At 33.1% G+C, this 23,000-nt stretch overlaps 1 protein-coding gene across 2 annotated transcripts in view; it reads right to left on the bottom strand.

The window, feature by feature from the left end:
• The window catches only part of ko (Stork-head domain-containing protein knockout), a 148,930-nt gene that overhangs the window by 66,051 nt on the left and 59,879 nt on the right, over window positions 1-23,000 (bottom strand). Inside the window, exon 2 of one of the 2 annotated variants that reach the window (XM_072545407.1) lies at window positions 13,408-13,451. The exons of the other annotated variant lie outside the window; for it this stretch is intronic. The gene's annotated coding sequence lies outside the window, so the exon portion shown is untranslated. The remainder of the gene's footprint in view (window positions 1-13,407; window positions 13,452-23,000) is intronic. 2 annotated transcript variants of the gene reach the window in all.

Raw genomic sequence — 23,000 nt, 5'->3', positions numbered from 1 at the left:
AAGGAAAATGGAGACGTCGTCCCAGTGATCCTACAAAATAAAAGGAAAAATGAAAATTTTGTAGCAAATTCTGTACAAATCCAAATTAAAATTTAACAACAACAGTACCAACTAATACTATAAATACAGTAGTTAATACTCTTCCACATGACGTACTAATCACATCAGCAGCTTCAGTGAACTCGCCTTCATTACAATCCTCAACTATACCTTCTTTCTTCTTCTTCTTCTTGTAGTGTATATCCGTTTCGGATGTTAGCGACCACCATGGCAATCCGTATTTTGCAAACTGCTGCTCTGAAAAGATTTGAGGTTGTCGTGTTGAACCACGTACGTAGATTTTTCAGCCAAGAAATCCTTCGCCTTCCAGCTTCACTTTTCCTTCTACTTTTCCTTGAAGAATTAATTGCAGCAACCCATATCTTTCGCTGTTCCTCGTGATGTAACTGAAGTATTCGATTTTGGCTGTTTTTATTGTGGTTAACAAGTCTTTTCCTTTTTGCATTCTTAATAAAACGTCCTGGTTAGTAACGTGGTCGGTATAGAACATCTTTAGGATTCGACGATAAAGCCACATTTCGAAATCCTTAATTTTCTTGCAGGTAACGTCTGTGAGAGTCCACGACTGAACTCCGTAAATCAGTGTAGCAAAGATATAACATCGTAGTAACCTGATTTTTATGAGTACTGATAAATCGTGACATTTCAATAGCTTAGCCATTTTTTTTAAATGCAGATCTTGCTTTCTCTATCCTACATTTTATTTCTAGGAAATGGTCCAAATTTTCTTTGACGTTCGTACCAAGGTAGGTGTATGTTTTTACTCTTTCTATTGGTTGACCATTTACACTGATTCTTTTAATTTGCTGTTCCTTCTTAGAGATCATCATACATTTTGTTTTCTTAATGTTCAGTGACAGTCCATATCTCTGACTCACTTCTGTGATTCTATCCATTAACTCCTGGAGGACTTCATAACTGTCAGCGAATATCACCGTGTCATCCGCGTATCTGATGTAATGATACATTCTCCGTTAATTCGAATTCCTACTTCAACACCCGCTATTGCTTCTTAAAAGATTTTCTCAGAGTATAGGTTAAACAGCAAGGGTGATAGTATACATCCGTGTCGGACCCACGTTTGATTTTGATATCTTTGGATTCTCCTGCCTCTGTAGGGATAGACGTTGTTTGATTTCAGTTAAAATTGCTAATCATTCTTAGACCACATGTGTTTATTCCAATACTTGTTATTATCTCCATCAGCTTGTCGTGTTTCATTGTATCGAACCCTTTATGATAACTTTAGCTTCTTCCTTAACATCATTCCCAAGTTATCAAACGACATACACAGATACAACCATAACAACTACCCAGTTATCAACATTACCTAATGTTTCACATCCACATACATCAATACCAAACTCTTCCTCAACACTTGCATACCCTGTCAATAGCATATTAGTAGATACTATTGATATACTTTAAATAAATAATACACCTTATAAATAAATTCTAGCCGCACCTTTAAAAGAACCTAAAGAAAATTTTACAAAACCAATACAAAAACTTAAATGCAAAACTATTGATAATTCTAAGACTATTGATGACCGTATAGAACCCGTAAAATATTTTATTATAAACTTATAACAGCGATACTAAATTTTGAACAACTAACAGATTTTTTAAAAATACTTTAGGATCTCCAGATAAATTGAGTCTATCTGAAACTTATACACAAGACACATTAGGATTCCTTAATTTGTTAAAAGAAATCTATCCCCACATTATAAAAGAATAAAATCGTGATGTACTAAAATAATTAATTCAATAACTAGACAACTAAAAACTCAGCTCGATAGCGACTCCTCCGTAAAACCTTCTATATAAGCTCACATTCAAATGAAATAACAAAAAACTTTCAAAAAAAAAATCAAATTATATAAAACTCCACTTTGTTTATTTAACAGTTGGATTAAGTGTATTGTGACGCCAAGTTGTCTCAAAATATTCCACATTTCTGTTATTTTGTATATTTTTAACACCATTCAACGGTCGACAAGCAGATAGAAATATTTACAAACTATACGAGATTGTATTATGTTTTTATGGTCTAACTACTATTTAAATGGCTTGCGTTGCCGTTCCATTAACTGCTTTAATATTGCGATGGTCGCATATTTATCTCACCTATGAAACATCGAAGAATATTTGAATATCCGTAAAATGCCGTTAGAACATACGCGAGAGGTCAACGAATTTAACCGTTTGCTTACTTTTGACGGCGAAAGAAAATTGCTTAAGTTTTTGCAGGTATTTGTTAATTATAGTGTAATATATCATTGGTTAGATACAATGAATTAATTATTATCTACTAAATAAGTTTACGACTTCCAAAAACGCGTTAGAAGCAATTTAAAGGGACTTATTTACACAGGGTTGAAAGACCTGGTTTTTTAACATATAGATAGATAGATAGATAGATTATCCAGAATTCCGTGTGAAAGAAACAGAGAACAACACCATTGGAAATAGAATAGTAGTAATTACTCACACCATTAGAAAAAAATAATTTCTCTATCCATTTATATAAAAGGCTAGGACGACAAGTTACACTGTTTGTCCGGTAGGATAATTCTACCACCTAGAAAAGAAATCAGAAACTACCAAAGTCTGACATTTCAATGATATTTTGCTCTTGAAACGATACGTTTAATTAATAACACAATAATATTAATTACATATTATAATTAATACTATTAATTTTTTAGCAAAATTGCCAAAAATATTGATTTAGTATTCTATATAAGACACCATCTAGTAAAGAAATTCGAACTACTAACTAGTTTAGGCATTCAATGCTTTCATAATCTGGATAATTCAAAAAATAGATTAATTAACGTTTTCCAAGAGATATTAGTGCTATTGGTTAAATAAAAGCAGTATAGGACCCCAAAATGAAAATACATACGTATAAATAATTCTGTATTATTGATAAGAAGTTTAAGTAGAGATAATAGAAATGAGTTGTTACTTCGACAATCCATGAAGAAAATTTCAGAACAGAACTTTTTATGTATAAAAGAGAAGGTTTAGTTACTATTTAATCATCTAGAAGTGGCTGTAAAGTTGAAAAGATTGAACAGTTTTAATCTACAGCAACATTCTATAACCTAGCGAGAGATCAAAATGAAGGCAATTGTAAAGATAAATTGCTAAATGAAGACATTATTAAACTTTTTGAAGTTGATGATGTTTGAGCTTATATAAACCTTATATAATATTTTAGTGTTAGTGAAAAAATAGGTACATGTATAATATTATTCGTTATTAAATTTTTCTTACATAATTTAATTTAATATCCATTTTCTTTGTTGTTATTCCTAGTCAAGATATTTATATTTTTCTAAATGTTTGATCTTATTCTTTGTTTTTACCCTATCTACTCTTTAAGTATTTTCTCGTAATATTTTTATCATTTTCCACTAGCGTGATATCACGACAACAATAAAACGAAAAAGGCCAAAAACCAAGGTCTCTGTTCCTCTGGACAGGATCACAGAGGACAGAGAAGAGGCAGTTCTACTGGTTTCATAAAAAGAAAGAGTGAGAACGGCGCCTAATGCCACCCCTATTAAAACGGCATTACCGCAGAACGCCCTATTCTTATGCCAGCCAAGATCAAAAAACAACTAAAGCCTCCCCAACATCTACTATTATGAAGAGGTAGTTGTAGCTTGGAGGGTCAGAGAGGTACCTTCTCTTTGAACTTCGGTCATGACAAGCCTCATGTCCCTTAGAGCTGGGATTCACTTTGTAGTGCAAGTTTGTGTATGAAGAAAATGTAATATCTTAGGATTTTCTTTTATAAAAGACATTTTTTTACTAGCTTGGAAGTAATTCACAAACAAAATTCCTTTCTCATAGCAAAAAACTGATGCTACCACCTTCTAGACTGATTTCTGAACACGAACTCGTCTTAGAGCCAAAGAATCTGTTCACACCACTCTTTAGCCTCTTATTTTAATTCGAATTATAGTAATACACCTAAGTTGTACCCATAGTGATGAATAGATGCACAAAACCTACTTTATCCTTTTAAAAACGCTCTAAGTGTTGCTGAAAAGTCGCATTATGTGTTTTTATTTCATTGTTAGCGAATGCAGCACCCATTGTTAACACAGCTTTCTGAAACCCAATGCTCCAGTTAAAATATTGCTTACACTGTCCAATGAGGTGTCTATATCTTCTACTAAACCTTTTTCAGTCACTAGATGATTTTCCAATACGATATTCTGTATTTTTTTACAATTTCTAAAGTTGTTGCTATTTTTGGACGTTCTTGATGTAGATCGCCTTCGAGGCTTCTACGACCACGTTTAAATTCAGCAACCCTTCTTTTTACTGTACTAATTAAATGCAAAGAGTCCTTATACACTTTCAACATTCGTTCATAAATTTCCTTTGCTTAAAATAAAAACTCAATCACTGCACGATACTTGATTTGCTCGATTGTAAAAAAATACTGTGACACGTCGATACTAAATGGCTTGTAAAAAAAAATTAATTAACAGATTGAAACACTTCACATATCTTCATATAGGGCAGACCAACAAATTTTGACTCTCTCTTATCGGACAGCACAATTAATTGAACAGCAAATTGAGCAAAATATCTACATCAGTTGTATCAGAAAAACTGTAATCTCAATTATTTTCAAACTGAGTATAAGAAAGGCAATGGAAATTATATATTTGATTAAGTTTTAAGAACTAAAAAACTAATTAAAACAGTGTGTTACATACTAAGTTAAATTAAATACTATAAAATAATAAAAGCTGTAATTAAAATTAGACATTCATTAAGAAATATCTTAGTTCCTATCAAATTACCCATTTACCTACTATATCACCGTAATTAGCAATATTACATTCAAATTGTAGGTAGTCGTTCAAGGTCAATCTGAAGAAACAACTATGACAAAACTTGCATCTTCAGCGGTATGAACTGAAAGAGAAAAAATTGTTCCAAACTAATGAATATGTCGTAAAAATATAAGCGGTTGCGAGTAGTTTACAAACTATTGTGTTGGGTTATCAAAGGATACGATCCTGTTGGTTGACAAATAAATATGTGATGTAAGCAGCTATTTTTAAATTTTGCATGTGCTTTGTTTCTGTAAATTAAACAATTAATATATTTGATGGAAATACAGATTATTATATTTAGGTTAATGTAAAATTCTAAATGTTAATAACAGGGAAGACAGATTATTGTAGACTTATCAGAGAAAATGAAGAAATTAAGCGAACACATAACTAAATTATTTGAAGTAAGTAGGAAAGTAGAAGGAAAGTAGGAAGAAAGAAAGTTTGGGGCAGATCTGCCCACACCAAACAAGTTGATACTGCGCTAAATGAGACATGCAGGATAGTAACGGGTTGCATGAAACCAACGCCACTCTCAAGTCTATATAAAGCAGCGGGTTTTGCAGAACCCTCAACACGCAGAGGCGTTGCAGAGCACATAGAGAAAATTAAACAGATCGCGGACGAGCGGCATGCCCTATACAAAGCTCGAACACGACGAAAGCGACTAAAATCTAGGAAAAGCTTCCTTGGAACAGTGCAGGATGAACGTCCTGAGTATTTTCCTCTTCCCCAGGTTCAATGGACCGGCCAGTCTCTAGACTTTAAAACGTGGAAAACTATGAATCGGATAAGAATGGGGGTCGCTCCAATAAAATCAAACATGGCAAAATGGGGAAAAATCGACCAAGATGATGTGAACTGTGACTGTGGAGAAACACAGAATATGGAACATCTTCTTACATGCAGCAACTGTCCTTATCGATGTACCCTCGAAGATTTGTGGCCCGCCAACAAAGATAGAACCAACGTAGCCCGATACTGGGCCTAAATTTTATGAATGACATGTCCGGACACGATAAAGTAAAGTAAGTAAGAAGAAGTGAAGAGAGTTGTTAAAATTAAAACAAAGACAACACGTTCTGGTCAGAAAACTCCTCAAGTCTGGATCAGAATAAGAAACAGAAGACAAGTTATCGATATGGCAGAATATTACGTAAAGGCCAATATTGTAGAAATCTAATAGGACATAGTCTTGACTGAATGAGAAAAGATGTAGAATAAGAATCTACTTAAAAATTCTTATATTACAAAAGTATTTTGGATTAAAAACTTCAGACATTCCTCTGAAGTTAATAATAATGGCAAATACGACTTTGAAAGATATCAAAAATGAAGTTCATATAAACTACGTAAATCCGAAGTCTTTTTGAGACAAACGTTTTTGTATCAACAATATTGTTTGACTTTTGTTCTAGGCAACAAGGAAAAGAAACAACAAATATGGTTCTAAAAATAGCAAAAAGCAACCGAAGTTAGATTTTAGAGTAAGTGATTGCTTGGGCCTGAAATCATGTGCATTTGAAAACCGAAAAAATTGCATTTATCTTAGGACAAAAGCCATTGCTTAAAAATAGTGAAGAAACATTAAAGAGAGAACATATAATCCTCTTACCCTCCAATCAAACCTGATAAATTATGTCCTGAGAAATTAAAATAATTGCTATCAAAAAAGCCCCAGCATACTATTATGTCGACTTCCAAACGTTGACACTAATTTGAGATCATTAAATAAAAAAATAATTACGAAAAATCAAGTTGTTTGCTCATTTTGTCTTAAAAATTAATTACATACTAATATCTAAAATAAATACATATCTCAAATGAATTTCACGTAATAATTATCTTCGATTATAATTCCATTTATCACAGTTACTGATTTGTAAAAGAGGTTTTATTGATCGTTGATGGATTAAAACATAAAAATATTTGAACCTTGAAAATGGTTGAATTACTTGATTTGATACACGCCAGATGAATAATGGATAGATTTTAAGCATATTTAACCGTGAGATAATCATTTTTCGTACAATTTTTATTAAAAAACGAGTTATTAATAAAATAAGAATGGATGAATCATCTAATCATGTAATTTTGATATACTCGGTTTAAAAATTATTGACAACACAGTGTGTATAACAGCTGATAATGTTACAAACCAATGACGAAGAATTTCAAGATCATTTGATATTTTATCGTCTCATAAGTTGCAGTAATTTTAATAAATCAAGATTGTGGGTACCTACATAATCGGGCCAGGTATAAAATACTATCAATAAGAATGGGAATGTGACAAAAAACACAGAAATAATCATCTTAGATTAGAGGTTTAGAGATCATAGAAAAACCTTGAGTTGAAAAAATTGTTAACTGCAAGTTCGTAGAATGAATCTTCTTCTTTAAGGCCCCGCGCACTAGGCAGCTAGGCTGCGGCAGTTTTACCTAAATGTAATAAATCCATACTCCAGAGATATGTTGGTTTAATAGGTCCCATTATACAATTGTCTACTGGAGAATTTAAATACATAAATTTAATGGACAATACTAATAAATAATAAATATATAATTTGGCCTAGGTGGATATATTTCTGGACTTGTTCTATCTCACTGCCATCTATAGTTATACGTCTGGGATCGTCTGTGTTGGTCATTATTTTTGTTTTTGTCATATTCATTTTAAGGCCGACGTATTGGGAGCTGTCTGCGAGTTCCTTCATCATAATTTGTAATTCCTCGAATGTGCTCGCTATAATCACGATATCGTCAGCGAATCTGAGGTGGTTTAACTTGTTGCCATTATCGTTGATGCCATATGTTGACCAATTTGTAGTTTTCAAGACATCTTCTAGGGCTAGATTAAAAAGCTTTGGAGATATTACGTTGCCTTGTCTAATTCCTGTTTTAATGGTGATGGGAGTTGTATTTTCGTCTAGTTGTACTATCGTAGTTGCGTTTTCATATATATTATGTATTAGTTGCCCATATCTCGAATCGATTCTACAATTATTAATAGCTTATTCTGTAGCCCACATCTCGATACTATCAAATGCTTTTCATAGTCTATGAAAGCAAAAAATACAAGTTGTTGGTAATCATTTGCCTTATCTATCAGTGTTCTTATTTTCAGCAGATGATCTGATGTACTATATCCTTTGCGAAAGCCAGCCTGTTCAACCGGTTGGTAATTATCCTTTTTGTGAGTCAACTGATTGTTAATAATTCTCATAAACGGTTTGTATACTTGATGGAGCAACGATATCGAACAGCTGGAATCAATTGACGAAAAATTGAAGAATTACAACATGCACGATTTCTACAAAATCTTCGCCAATTAAAGAACAAATAAAATTATAAAGAACCAGCCACATATTTTGAACAACTATTATACTGCCCAAAATCAGAAAAGCTGTTTTAGAAAATTCAGACTTAAAATATAGAAGAAAAATCCCCCTACCATCCAAAGAAGAAATGTGATCATCCATACAAAAATTCAAAAATAAAAAAATATCAGAAGAAGCCGGGATAGTGCCAAATTCTCAAAACATTTAGGACCTAAATCACTAGAAGAAATAACAAAAATTACACAAGAAATATGAAAAAGAGAAAAAATCACAGATAACTGGAGAACTACTTTGATCCACCCACTGAGTAAAAAGGATGACAAAAGAGACATCAATTACTACAAAGGAATTTCTATTTTAGCAGTAACATACAAAAGTCTCTGTCTGCCCCTGAAAAAGAACACAATACAGAAGACTGTCATCATTGCTGTTTAATATTGTGTTGGACAAAGTTGTAAAAAACTGGTAAAATAAATTACGCGAATATAACCACCAAAAATCAATTAAGTATACTCAATCATACAAACCCACCACAATCATACAAACTGAGACACTAAAATAATGTGCGGAGCCAGTGGACCTACAAATACCCTTCTAAAAGACTGAATTTATTAGGAATAGGAACAATACCAATAATTTAGGGTATTCCTTAAGGCATTTTAAATACCTTGGGAAATTTATAGAACTAACAGGGAAAGAAGGGACATCGCAAAATTTGCTGACTGCAGAAGACTACAACATCGTTATCTTCTTCCTATATGCAAGAGAGACACTAATCCTTAACAAATACGAACCGAAAGATATAAAAAAAAAGAAAAATAATCAGAAAAATTATTGGCGCTAGATAAGCAAAAATGAAATTTTTCGGACATCTGAAAAGACTACCAAGAAATAAGCTTACAAAAAAATACTGGAGTATATGACCCAACTCAAACAATCAACACCCTGGTTAAGTAAATTTGAAAAGGACCCAAAAGCGACAAAATAAACAAAACAGACATCACAGACAAAAACACCATCAGAGACAAAGTAGATAAATGAAACATAACGCCAGAGCAAATTGAGCAGAAGCAATACCAAGAACTAAATGGTCAGAACTAAAACATCGTTTTGCAGAACCTTTTATGCAGAAGCTTTTTATTATTCAATGTTTTTCAACCATTTAGTTTAGGGCCTTCATGGTTCGCATAGAAAATCTAAATTTCTAGGAAAATTTAACAAAAAAGATAGTTTCCATATGAAAAAAGTGGTACAGTAGGCGGTAATGTAGACTAGAGCGAAGCTTAAAACTATGTTTTCAGTATTTTTTAAATTTTAATATGTTTAAAATTGAATAGAGTAGAGAAAACATAATCTGCAAACATTGGATATTAAGAATACATACAGATCACGAATATACATACAGATGAATAAAATCGTTTTCATTATCAGCATGTTACATTTCATATAATTTTAGTTTAGTTAGTCGACATAGATTAATGTTCTGATAAAAGCATTGGCGATAAAAGTGAAATTTGCGTAGGACACAAAACAAAGCAAAGCAATACAAATAATAAGAGTCCTTTTTAAAACATAAACCTACTTAACGCAAATTACAATCGCACTAATTACGGTCGGAAAAATTGTAATTAAACTGTCGATATCCCACTGGGCAGTTATTTTTCTTCGGCAATTGCTGCTTATAAATTTTTAATCTCACTTTCGCTCATACATTAAAAGTGAAAATCAATAGCAGATCACAGATGGTTGGAATTATCGTTAAGGGGACCCTATGCGGCGATGTAAATAGAAAAATTACGTTTAACGATCTTAAGTAAAATGGGAATAGACTTCAATGATAAATTGTTGTCTAGTTTGAGATGATTGACGTATAGAACTCACAGAAGAATCGATGAGCATATGTATTATTGTAGAAGATAATATAAGCGCATCACCACACATTGGATGCAAGAAGCTGAACATAGGGATAGGTGGAAACATTTATAGGAGGCCTACGTTCAGCAGTGGACAAATATTGCCTAATCGATGATGATAGTAAAGAAAACTATATTAATTTTTGTTTTGCTTTGAACGATCTTTTCTAAAAGACCGTTGAAATCTTCTGACACCAAACTGTGGTCTCGGTCATTACCAATCGAATATATACTTAATTTTCGATGGTTTTATTGCCAACAATTAACACTGTAAACTGTGAAAAGGCTACGCAAATAATCTACCTGCATCTTGGTTTTTTCGATGACTCGATACACCATTTACGATGTCACAGAGTTTGAAAGCAGTGTAATTTGAAGGTCAAAAGCAATACTTTCAGATCATAAACGCTTCGATGCCTCGTTCACGAGTTGTATTAAAAATAAATCGACATACATATTGAAGTAACTCGAGTTTATGACATTTGGAGATATAATCAAATTCGAATCAGGAAAAATGGTTACATCTTGATAAAATCCAGCTAACTAATTGATTACAACGGTCGCCATTTTTAACAGTTTAGTTAATAGCAATATTGTATGAACTGGTTGCTAATAACAAAAAAATATTATAAATACTCTCGGAAACAAGCTTTAATTAAACTAGAGAAAGACGATACATTGGCAATCAGAACAAAACTGAATATGTCAGTTGTAATTTACAGCTGAAGTTCTGACAATACTTCTTTTCAGTTAATCCGGCATCCGACCGGTGAAATTTTATAACGCTGTTCGACACGTGGGGTGCGACAAACTCTAAGTTGAAAATATACTCATTCCTATATCTCGTATATTTTCATAATAATATACAGAAACTATTTGCTGGACGAAACTCACGACGACGACTCTGCAAACGAAAAATGGAATTAAGATTAGCAATACCCGAACCCTGTACCGAACTGGAGTACTCACATCTTTACTATAAACACGTACAAAGTAGATGTTTTAGCACTGCGGGAAATGCGGTGGACGACGGGAACTGGCACTCTTGACAAGAGAATCCATTCTATATAACAGCTGCAATAAAAACTACCACACAGATGGGTTTTATTGTAAACCAAAGAACAAAAGGCTATTGACTTTAAAGCCTACTAAAATTCTTTAAATACAGTTTGATCAATACACATGCCCCAACTGATGACAAACCAGAGGAAATAAAATTCTTCGAAGTTTAAGTTTTTTCGAAGAAAAAGTTCTTCGAAGACCTAGAGCAAGCCTACAGGAGATGTCCCAGAAATAACACTAGGATTTTATTAGGTGACATGAATGCAAGAATATGACGAGAGCGAGTTTTCATGCCCAGGATAGGAAAGCATAGCCTACACAACATCAGTAGCGATAATGGATTACGATTAATAAACTTAGCAGCAGCACTCAATATGACAGTCGCTAACATCTATTTTGAACACGAGAACATACAGAAGGAAACCTGGACCTCTTCTGATAAAAGAACAACGAGTCAGGTTGATTACAACCTTAATAGATTCAAGGCATGAAAGAGACGTAATAAACTGCATGTGCATAAGTTATAGAGGCGCAAACATAGACTCAGATCATTGCCTAGTGAATTAAACATTGAGGACCAGAATTTCAAATCCAGAAACCAATCACCCGGAATAGATAATCTCCTAGCTGAACTATATAAAGAAGGTGGCCATGATATCATAATGGCATTAGAGCAGTCTATAAAAGAAATGTGGACACAGAAATCCCTCCCCAAGAATTGGAATATTGGAATAAAGAAGATATCTTTGAATGCTCTAACCACAGAGGAATTAAACTTCTAAATGCAGCGTATAAAATATTTTCCACAGTACTATGTCACCGTATGACACCATATGCGGAACGGATAGTAGGAAAATACCAGTCTGGTTTCAGAGATGGTAAATCGACAATTCATCAGATTGCAACCCTGAAACAAATTTTGGAAAAAAACACTGGAATATGGCATTGATACTTATCACATACATATTTATAGACTACAAAGCAGCCTACGACTCTGTGAATAGGAAAAAAATGTTCAAAGCAATGAAAGAGCTATCAATACCAAATCAGTTGGTAAATTTAACAAAACTAACTCTTGAAAAAGTTGAATGTAGAGTACGAATTCAGAGGGAACTGTCTGAACCTTTAAAAAAAATAACGGGCTGCACCAGAGAAACCCTCTCTCCTGTATACTATTCAATTTGGCTCAGGAAAAAGTAATACGTATGTCACAAATCACAAAAACCGTTTCGATATATAATATATCAGTGCAAATCCTGGCATATACTAATAATATCAATATTGTTGGGAGAACGGAAAACGCTGTACCAGGCGTATGTAGCATTAAAAGAATCAGCTGCAAAAATGGGTTTAATAATAAACACCAACTAAACGACGTACATGAAAATAAGCATGCAACCACAAATCCTACATACACTTGTTATAGAAAACGACGTCATCGAAGCAGTGAACGAATTTGTATACCTGGGAGCGCTCCGTAACACTGAAAATAATACTACCGCAGAGATAAACCGCAGAATATGCACGGCCAACAGATGCTATTTTGGGTTCAATCTCCTCCTGAAATCCACAATTATATCGAGAAATACAAAAATAAAACTCTACAAAACAATAATACGTTCAGTCCTAACATATGGTTCAGAGACCTCGACTCTAACAAATAATAATGAAAACATGTTAGGATGTTTCGAAAGAAAAGTACTAAGGCGAATCTATGGAGCAGTGAATGATAATGGACTGTGGAGAAAACGAAAGAACTTCGAACTTTATAGAATATACCAGAAACCTGTGATATCGTAAAACAAATTAAAACAGAACGTCTGAGGCGGATAGGGCATGTAATGCGGATGAAACAAAATGACCCAGCTAGAAAAACATTCCTTGATAGACCCACTGGTCAGAGAAGAAGAGGAAGACCCAGAACAAGGTGCCTTGATAACATCGATGAAGACATGAGAAATATGGAAATACGTGCTTGGCGGAAGAAGCCGCTGGATAGGGATGACTGGAGACAAATTCTTGGAGGCTAGGACCCACGCAGGATTGTAAAACCAGAATGATGATGATAATAATTAATTTGAACAGAAACAAACATTTGATAAAGAGAAATTAAAAAAAATATAAATTAATAAATAAATTAGTACTCCGTTAAAAACTACTTACCAAGAAAGCAAAATTGGATGGTACATTATTTTCGTTAAAAGTTTCTGAAAAAAAAAATCTGTTAGTCAAATAAAAAAACTTTCTTGTAAAAATTATAAATTTAACAGAAATTTCAAATTACCAATGTTATTTAAGAAGATGTTTTAGTTTATAGCAAGCTATTCAACAAATGGTGTCTAAATGGTGTCCTTCTAACCACTATCAGATATGCTGATAATACTGAACTTATAGTAAACTCAAACTCATTGAAAAAGCATTTTTAATCGATTGGAAAATTCTTGTGAGGCTACCGGAATAAAAATCATAGTTAAAAAGACCAAAACTTTGACTAGATAAAGAAAACAAAATGTTTCATTACACACTACAACAACCAATAACTTATTGAAACAAGTTTACTACTAAATACAAATTTAAGTACTTAGAATCCTGATATAATTACAAGTTGAACCCGAGAAAAATATGTAAATGCCAGAATTTTGATTGAATGTGCTTTTCACATTAGAAACGTTGGCTGTAAAAGCAATAACTATAAATGGGCCTTAATCCTGAGCAGTACGCTTGAGAAATAACGAAATACTCCAACGAATGACTGCAAAAACGCTTGAGAAAACTCGAATGTAATAGTGAAATTGTTTTAGTTATCAAAAAACACTAATGATGATCTATTACAGTTATATAAGGATAACTACAAGGCAGAACAGAAAAGATCTAAGTGGACGAAAAAATGCCTTGCTCTATAATTTTAGAAAGTGGTATTCACTATCTACCACTGGACTCTTTAGAGCAGCAGCAAACAAAGTAAATATGGTCGTGGTGATGATGGCCAATATCCGTAGCGGACATTCAACCTACAAAAAGCAAGAAATGTATAATGAACAGGTTTTACTCGAAATAATAAAAATCCCACTAATAATGAGAGCCAATATAAAATCTCAAAATATACCCTAGAAATCTCCAAATAATTAACCCTAGGCAGTCTGCACAAGAAATTTCAGAAACTCTGTGTAGTTCATTTGGAATGTTGTCTTTGATTGATCGGACAAGAGATGAAAGATTTTGTTGGGGGTAAATATTGTCTTTATTCCTCTTGATTTAAGAATTTTGTCGATTTTGTCAGTGACACCTTTGATGTAAGGAAGAAAAGCTTTCGTATGATGAGGGTCTGTGTCTTTGGGTTGAGATTGAGTGGGAGATTGGTGTCTGTGGATGCTCCTATTGATGTGATGTGATGTGATTGATTTTTCTTTATGATAACGTCATGAAACGGTAAGGATAAATCAGTTTCCACCTCCAACGTGAACTGGATACTAGGATGTATACCATTCAGATGAATTTGAAAAGACACCAAAAAGCCTCCAGGCCATTGGAGCACCATTTATTTGTCTGTAGAATTTATTTTGAAAGATGAAATAAGTGTTAGACATGAGAGATAAGTGGTCTTGCTGGATACTGTATTTAGTTTTCAGAATGTTTAGAGTTTTGTCTATAGGAATGTTTGTAAAGAGTGAAACGATATCGAAAATTACTAGATTGTCTGACGGTTAGATAGGGTATTGTTTAAGAAGTTCGATGAAATGAAAAAATTTTTTTGACGAGAGGTTGTAGAGTTTTGGTTGTGTAGGGCAGTTGTATGCTGTGACAAAGGGACATAGATCATTACAGGCCTATCCAACCATCTAACTCTCTGTATCCTTAATTTTCTCTGTTATTTTGAGTCTCATACATCTCCTTCAGCTCCTGGTTCGTTCTTCGGCGCCATTCCATGTTAGCCTCCTTTATACCACCAAAAACTTTTCTTAAGATTTTTCTTTCCTAAACCTCTAGTTTTATTTTTCTTTCTGATTCATTTTCACTGTCCCAGTCCCACTGCTTTGCTACTTTTCAACAACCATTTATCTCTCTTTATCTCCTCTATTTATAACTGTTACTCCAAGGTAAATTTGTCTTCTCTCTCATTCGTCTTTAGAGTGATCCATTAATATTCTCTAGCATTTTTCCCTTCCAGTTCCATATAGGTATTTGTTTTTTTCTTGATTTATAGTCAGTCCATATTTTCTAGCAAATTTAAAGAACATTTTTCGAAGTTTCATTCTTGTACGTGTCAGAAATACAAAAGTCTATGTAACCTATGCACTCTTGTGTTTTGTTCAGAATCGTGCATCTGTGCTCCTCGAATTATTTTTTCTATTACTAGATTAAATAAGTCTGCTGACCTTAATTCTCTAAATGGAAACATTACTCGAAGGAAAATAATATGCGACAAAACTGAACTTTTTTTAGAGGTTGGTGTATTTTAGGCAAGTGCAATTATTGCAAAAAACCTGAGTCCGCCCCTGATTTTTTGATATTGTAGGCAAAAGAATGGCCTTCAAGGATAAGAGACAGGCTGTGTACAAAGGAGAAATTACTCTAAAAACACGATCATTACGATTCATCTTACTTTCTAATGTGGGGGAGTCGACGATCAGGTTTCACGCATTTATATGTTATTTCATTACTTATTTTCTCATGCTTGTATATCAGATTCGGCTGACTACGTTTTATTAATGAGACGCAGTCAATTGCCCGTGTTTATCACCTTTAAAACAGCTAAATTATCTAACCTAATAATTGTGTGGCTAATCCTAATTGAATCACTAAAGCATTACGAGGGCACACTTAAAAGTATATACCCGGGACGTTTTTAATAAATCGATTAAAATTTAACGGTTTCATCACGTAATCCATGTCTATCTATATAATAACCATGGACTTCTCTTCCAGTGGAAGATTTTTTACCACAAAAAAGAAGATACTGCACAAACTAGACGAAATAAATAAAAAAAAAACAGAGTAGGTACTATAATCACCATTATTTAGGAGCTGCAGCCTCAGTAGGATAACTTACTTAGATTCCAAGAAAGTAGTAACATTCCCTACTCCCAGATATTTTTGACTTGATAATCTGAACAATCTCACAGAAAAAATTCTTGGATTATTTTTTTAACCCTTTTTTTAATTTAATTTTTGTTCGAATATAGGCATGTTCCATTTCCTTCCATACTTCGCTTTCCCCTGCTAGAATTTTTCATGTTGGTTCTGCAACACTTGTAATGATATCTCTGTCTATTGTAATTTATCTTTAATTTGTCTCTAACTATTCGATGATCACTTCATAGAGAAATTGTAATAATTATTTTTACGTCTTCCACATCTGTTTTATTACTGAGAATAAAATCTATTTCATTACGTGTTCTTTCATCCGGAGATATCCATGTCCATTTGGTTTGCGGTTTATTCGGTCTCCGATTCTTAGAGGTCCATAACACTAACTTTAATCTAATTCAATTAAAAACTGTAGTAAAGTTAGAATCCTAAAGCAAAAGTGACTCTCCCAATGGTTCCTACATCTGTAGAGAATCTAAAAAAAGCCGGCTATATATGGGAAATTCCCAATTTGACCAGATAAGAATACCACCTAAAAATACCAGGGCAGATCTTTTTAGAACATGATCAGATCTGTAACGTAGCAACAAAACATATATTAAAATTTTCTAAGAAAACCGATCGCAAATACTCAAATTAATCAAAGATTGATGTTTTTTGCCATTGTCTAAAAATTTAAGTTCAATGTTGTGATTTTAATATCTGCAATACAAAAATATCAATCTTTGTGATGGTTTCTTGGTTTGAGCCAAATTGTTGGTACTTTAAATTTAACACATTCCCCTTTCTCATCAACCATTGCTGTATATGTTCAATGCATGTTTTACATACCAAATAAGCCCAAGATTTATCATGGTCTCTCAAGTGAGCGCCAAAATAGGCTATAGTAACTCTTTTCCCAATATCGAAAACAGATTTCTATGTTCTTTTAAAATATATTCACAAAACAATGTCTAAAGTAACAATGATTAAAGTAACAAAGTCTGGTTGTAGATCCTAGGTTATGCTGTCTAGGGATCGAAGGTACTGTTAGCTTTTGGTAAGGATGTCGCAGACAATTGCAGAATCCAGCAGAGATGCGAAAGAAGTTTGGCATCTCTGCTGGATTTTTGTCGCCCATGTTGAAAGAGGGGCCAGGGAAATAAGCCTTAAGAAGAAGATAAGACCAAGTTCATGGTAGTTACCAAAAATTTAAGACCAAGAATTAGACAAAACATTTCTTATCAAAGTCTTTAAATACGTGGGCACTAAACCAGCGTAAAACATAAAAATTATTAGTGTTAGAACAAAAGATCTTCCGGGCGATCTTTAGGCCTTGTAGAGACGAGATAACAGAAGAGTAGAAATACTCCAAGCAAACTTTGAGATGGGCAGGACATGAGATCGAATGAAGAAAGATTACTAAATACAACCTTCTGGGATAGACTCGATGGCAGAAGGTCAGTTGGTCACCCAAGAAAAAGATGGAAGGATGCAGTAACGAGTGATCGACGTAAGATGAGGTACAACAATGGGAGATTGCTGCACAAGGCCGGCAAGATTGGAGGAAAATCGTAAACGTGACCAAAGCTCACTTAGAATTGTATAGCCAAGAATAAAGAAGAAGAAGCAGTCAATAAACACAAACTGATATTTATTCTGTAAAAATTTTTTTTGTTATATTTATTTTTATTTAAACTATACATTGAATTATAAAAAAAACTTAAGCTGCTACGAAAAAAGACACATTTTTTAAATAAGCGCATCAAAAATAATAAAAATTCGTTATTACTTTCCCAGCACCAATTTCTTCAATCATTTTATTGGTTTATTTTTTTATTATTAAATTGTTCTATTTTATTATTTTGTTTGCATAATTTTGTTATATTAGAGCCCTTTTCCTCTTTTAAACATTCGTGGAAAAAAACCGTAAAAAAATTTGGTTTTCGCCAAATTATCTGTTATTTTCTGTTTTAGTTTTCATACTTCTCGTACCATCCTGATACATATACTATACATAGAGAATATTTGTTGCTGTTTTTACTAAAATGGAGAGAAATTTTCTCGATTTGACCTCTGACTTGGTAAAGAAGCAATTCTCGATTCAGTAAAAAACAAAATAAGCCTTGAGGTTTGTAGGCTGGACTCATTAATAAGATAAGCAGTCCTTTTGAAACTCACGATTCGTTGATCCGACATAGTGTAGGACATTTTTAAAAACGTGGATTTATTTTTATTGGAAAATATATGCTCTTTCGAAACCTTGTTATTCATTTTAAATAACTTTTCGAAAAGTTATTTAAAATGAATAACAAAATCGCTGTTTTTGAATATTGTTAATAAGATTTTTATGATTAATTAAAATTTGTTTCAATGTACCTGAACTTGAACTATCATGTTTGAACTGTTTACAAAAGGTCCGTTGAATCGTTATTGCAATATTTAATTTGTTTATGAGATTTTTTGAAAAAGGAGAAAACTTCTAAGGTCAGTTCAGATAATCTCAATAAACCTAGCTTATTTTCTTTTTTAAGACGTATAAGAACCTATCGAAGAAAAGTTTTAAAAGAATTATATTTATATACACAAAATGATTTAACAATAAATGGCACTTTTTAAGCTTATAGACATTTACAATAACTCCCTAAAACTTAGTTTAAATTAAATGGCAAAAAGTAAAAGTGTTTTAAAAACTGAACTAATACTGAAGAAAGTAACGTCCTTATGCCTAGAGCCGCTGAAAGTGAAATTCAAGGGACTGAAGTAATAATTATTGAAAGCAGAGGCCGAAGAAAGAGATGTCAAGTAAATCAAAATGAATTGAACAAGAACTCTGAAAGGCTTAAAAGAGTGTCAGGGAAGAGTGTGTTCTTTGGGAGTGGAAGAAAAGCAACAAATGGATCAGCTCAAATCCGCACTAAAATAGCAGAATCGTTGTGTTGCGAGGGAAAAGGTATAGGTATTGGCAAAAGACGTCGAACATCTACTGAAACGTTACAAAAAGATTATGAAAAGAAGAGGGGTCCAACTTCACTACTTCCTTTGCAAAATATGGGAACAGATAGAGTTTCTCATTGGCCTGTCATCAAAGATGCGAGAAACCAAATTGTAGAGGCCAAACCAATGTGTCTTGTGAAAAGTGTAATGTGAAACTATGTCTAAATAAAAATTCAAATTGTTCTAAACAATTTTATACAGAATAATGAACAGAGATAAAACTAAATATTTTGATAAATAAATTCAAAGCTTTAATGCCGATAGTATCGAATTTGCATGAATCGCTCTAAAGTATCCAAATAACATTTTTTTTAATGTTTCATTACTACAACTTCTTGATTTGGACATTTTTAATAACATTAGTAAATTTTAATTTTTATGTATTTATTTTTTATAAATTTGGACGTTAAGGGGTTAAATTAGTTTCGACTAAGAACTTTTTGAATTTGCTCGTCATAATTTCCTTCCTTCCTACTTATTTATCTTATTATATTATTTATTTTCTCTCGACATTCATCTTAAAAAAGAGCATCAAATAATGATGTGATAGTTTTCAACGAAAGTTGTCTTCTTCTTCAAGCATTCTTGATTTCGTTGCTGAGTTTATGTTCACTCTTCATTTTTTGTACACAGATATTCAATCCAAGAGAAATTCTTACGGGCTATCTATTTTTAACGTTGTCTTCACATGGCTGGCTATTATCTTTGTACAAATAAGAATAATTGCCAAATAATAAGGAAATAAATTAAAAAATTACACGGGTATACTTTATTACCACTAAAAAGCTTGCTCACTTTCTTCTGTACACATCCACCACATTGAGTTTTAGTTAGTCTTCAGATAACAATCATTTAATTTTAATTTGGCGGATGATTCGCAATTACACTGTTACTACCTTTTCGTAATTGTAATTGCAGGTACGAAGACGGAACTGAAAGTTATTAAACGTAATGATTTGGCTCCGTTCCTGTGATAAAAAAACTTCTTCATATTCGTGGTATGTTCGGTGGATTACGTAAGATGTTTGGTGCCATATTAGGTAAGGGTAAGACGAACGAACAGTTAATTTACTGATATGTAATGAGATTTGCTGTTGTTTTATCATTTCATCGTGACAAGCTTTAACGTGTAAAATATGGGAATTAACTTTCTAACATTGCTGTTATGCAAAGGAATCGGGACAGCGAGAAACGCACTAACGATAGCTCAACTTCTTTGTAATTGTCTGTTATTCTAAACAAAATGGTAAGAGTGATGAATATCTATCAAGAAATCGATCATTTTGATAAAAGTCTAATGCATTCTCATGTTTTTTAAAAGAATTCTCTTCAATAAATAACATTATCATACAGTTAAAGAATGAAATAGAACAGTGTTTTTAAATCTTATTGATTTCGTGACCCCTTTACAGGTTGAAATATTCTGGCGATCCACTTGTGTCATAGAGAGCCAACGAAATAATTTAATTAAAAGAATACATACGTTAGGTTATGATTTTTTTCCTATTTTCGTTCATAGAATTCATATCTTGTGCCTCTAGAGACGTGATCAAGGAACTCAAGTTTTTTCTTCTTTATAGTACTTTCTATAGTACTTCTAAATACAATTTCAGGTTCAATATTGAGCCTTTCTAGCACTGCCTGATTTGTGACTCTATTTATCCAGGACACTCTAAGAATTCGTCTGTAGACCCACATTAAAAAAAAACACTAACCATTCTGCTCCTTAGAGTCATAGAGATAGATGGTGATGTCAACAGTTTGTTCATTTTGACGAACGCAAAACGTGCCCGTTCAATACGTAAGCGAATTTCTTCAAAATTTTGGTTTTTCTCGTTGACGACAGCTCCAACATATTTAGATTAACTTAATAGAGAAGCAGCTTATTAGAAATTAACTTAATACGACCTGTTCATTAGATACTAACTGTTGGCAATTGTTAACTTTTTTGAGATAACGATTATTTTGGTTTTCTTGATGTTGATATGTAAACCATGTGTCATACTAACCATATATCGAAGAGTCTCTGGAGGTCTCCCAAACTTTTGGCCATTATAGCCGTATCGTCAGCATAACTGATGTTGTTGACAAGAACTCCATTAATCGCTATTCCAGCTGACTCTCTTCCAATGCTTCACAGAAAATATTTTCTGAGATTAAATTAAATAACATTGGCAATAGACTACATCCCTGTCGTACACCCTTCTGAATATTTATTTCCTCTGACAGAGAGCCTTCGAGTTTTATTCTTGCCGTTTTACCCCAATAATCTTGATATTATTTAAACTTGATAATCAATGTTTAGTTTAGTTTAATTTTGCAAGATTTCCGATAGTTTCACTATTCACTTAGTCTATTCACTTTTATATTGTATTGTATATTTTTAGGAGCATCCAGTGTCAACCAGTCAACAGTATCATATAGCTACAAAGTCGCATATCGAGCTGCTATAGCAGGGCAACCACATACAACTGCCAAAAATATTATTTTAGCAGCAGCACTTAATATGGTTGAAATTATGGTCAGTAAGCATGGCAAGCAGATTAAAAAACATACCACCTTGTGACAATACTATTTCACGTAGAATAAACGATATGGCCAATATGTTTAAGAACAAGTAATCGAAAAATAAAAGAACATCCAACATTTTGTTTTTCAGTTTGACGAATTTCCAGATGTTTTGGACTGTGCACAGTTTGTAGTATTTGTGCGCCTTGAAGTAGATGACCGTATCACTGAAGGATCTTATTTTGCAAAGCACTTCCCGCAAACAGTACTTTCCAGTATTTGTACGATATGTTTTTAGAAAGTACTTGCGACTACAATATCGATTGGAAAAAATGTATCCCTATTTGTAGCGATGGCGCTAAAGCTATGACTAGTAAAAATAGCGGACTCATTGCAAAATTAAAATCGATAATGCCAAACATATTCTGGTCACACCACACTGTTTTCTTCATCAACATTATAAGTACCTTTGAATTTAAACGACGTACTCAAGGAGGTAATAAAAATTGTAAATTCTATCAAAGGAAAAGCTTTACAAAGCCGGCTATTCAGAATCTTTTGTGAAGATATGGGCTCGCTTCATCAAAATCTCCTTTGTCACGCAGAGGTCAGGTGGTTATCGAAAGGAATGGTATTGACAGGAGTTCTGGAACCCAGAGCTGGATTGTTAATGTTCTTACAAGATGCAAAATTTAAATATGCTTCTCGTTCTTCTGACCCTATTTAGCTCTTAAAATTACCATTATTGGCAGATCTTTTTAGTCGCCTTAACAATTTGAACAAGAACCTTTAAGGAAGAGAAGAAAATATTTTAACAGCTAAAGATAAAATAAAATCATTTCACGCAAAACTTCGTTGATGGTCAACCTTTCTGCAAAACAAAATGTCTTGAGTCTTTTTTATGTGTTGACTTGCACTCTAAAGCTGACAATGGGCATATATGGATTTTAAACCTTTTTGGAGCAAATCAATAGATATGACTGATATCATCACTAAAATGAAAGAATGTCTTTTAGATTTAGCTGCTGATGGCATGCTTAAAATAAAATTTTATTTGCAAAGTGTCGACGTATTTTGGGTGAAAAAAAAAAACACAAATATATAAAGCTGCCAAGGAAACCTCTTAAATTATTATTAGTGCAATTCGCCACTTTATACTTAATAAACACAAGTTGATAAACTTT

This window comes from Diabrotica undecimpunctata, chromosome 9, assembly GCF_040954645.1.
Source record: "Diabrotica undecimpunctata isolate CICGRU chromosome 9, icDiaUnde3, whole genome shotgun sequence".
NCBI lineage: Eukaryota > Metazoa > Arthropoda > Insecta > Coleoptera > Chrysomelidae > Diabrotica > Diabrotica undecimpunctata.
The sequence above is the reverse complement of the archived record's forward strand: the minus strand, read 5'-3'. Positions and strand labels throughout refer to the sequence as shown.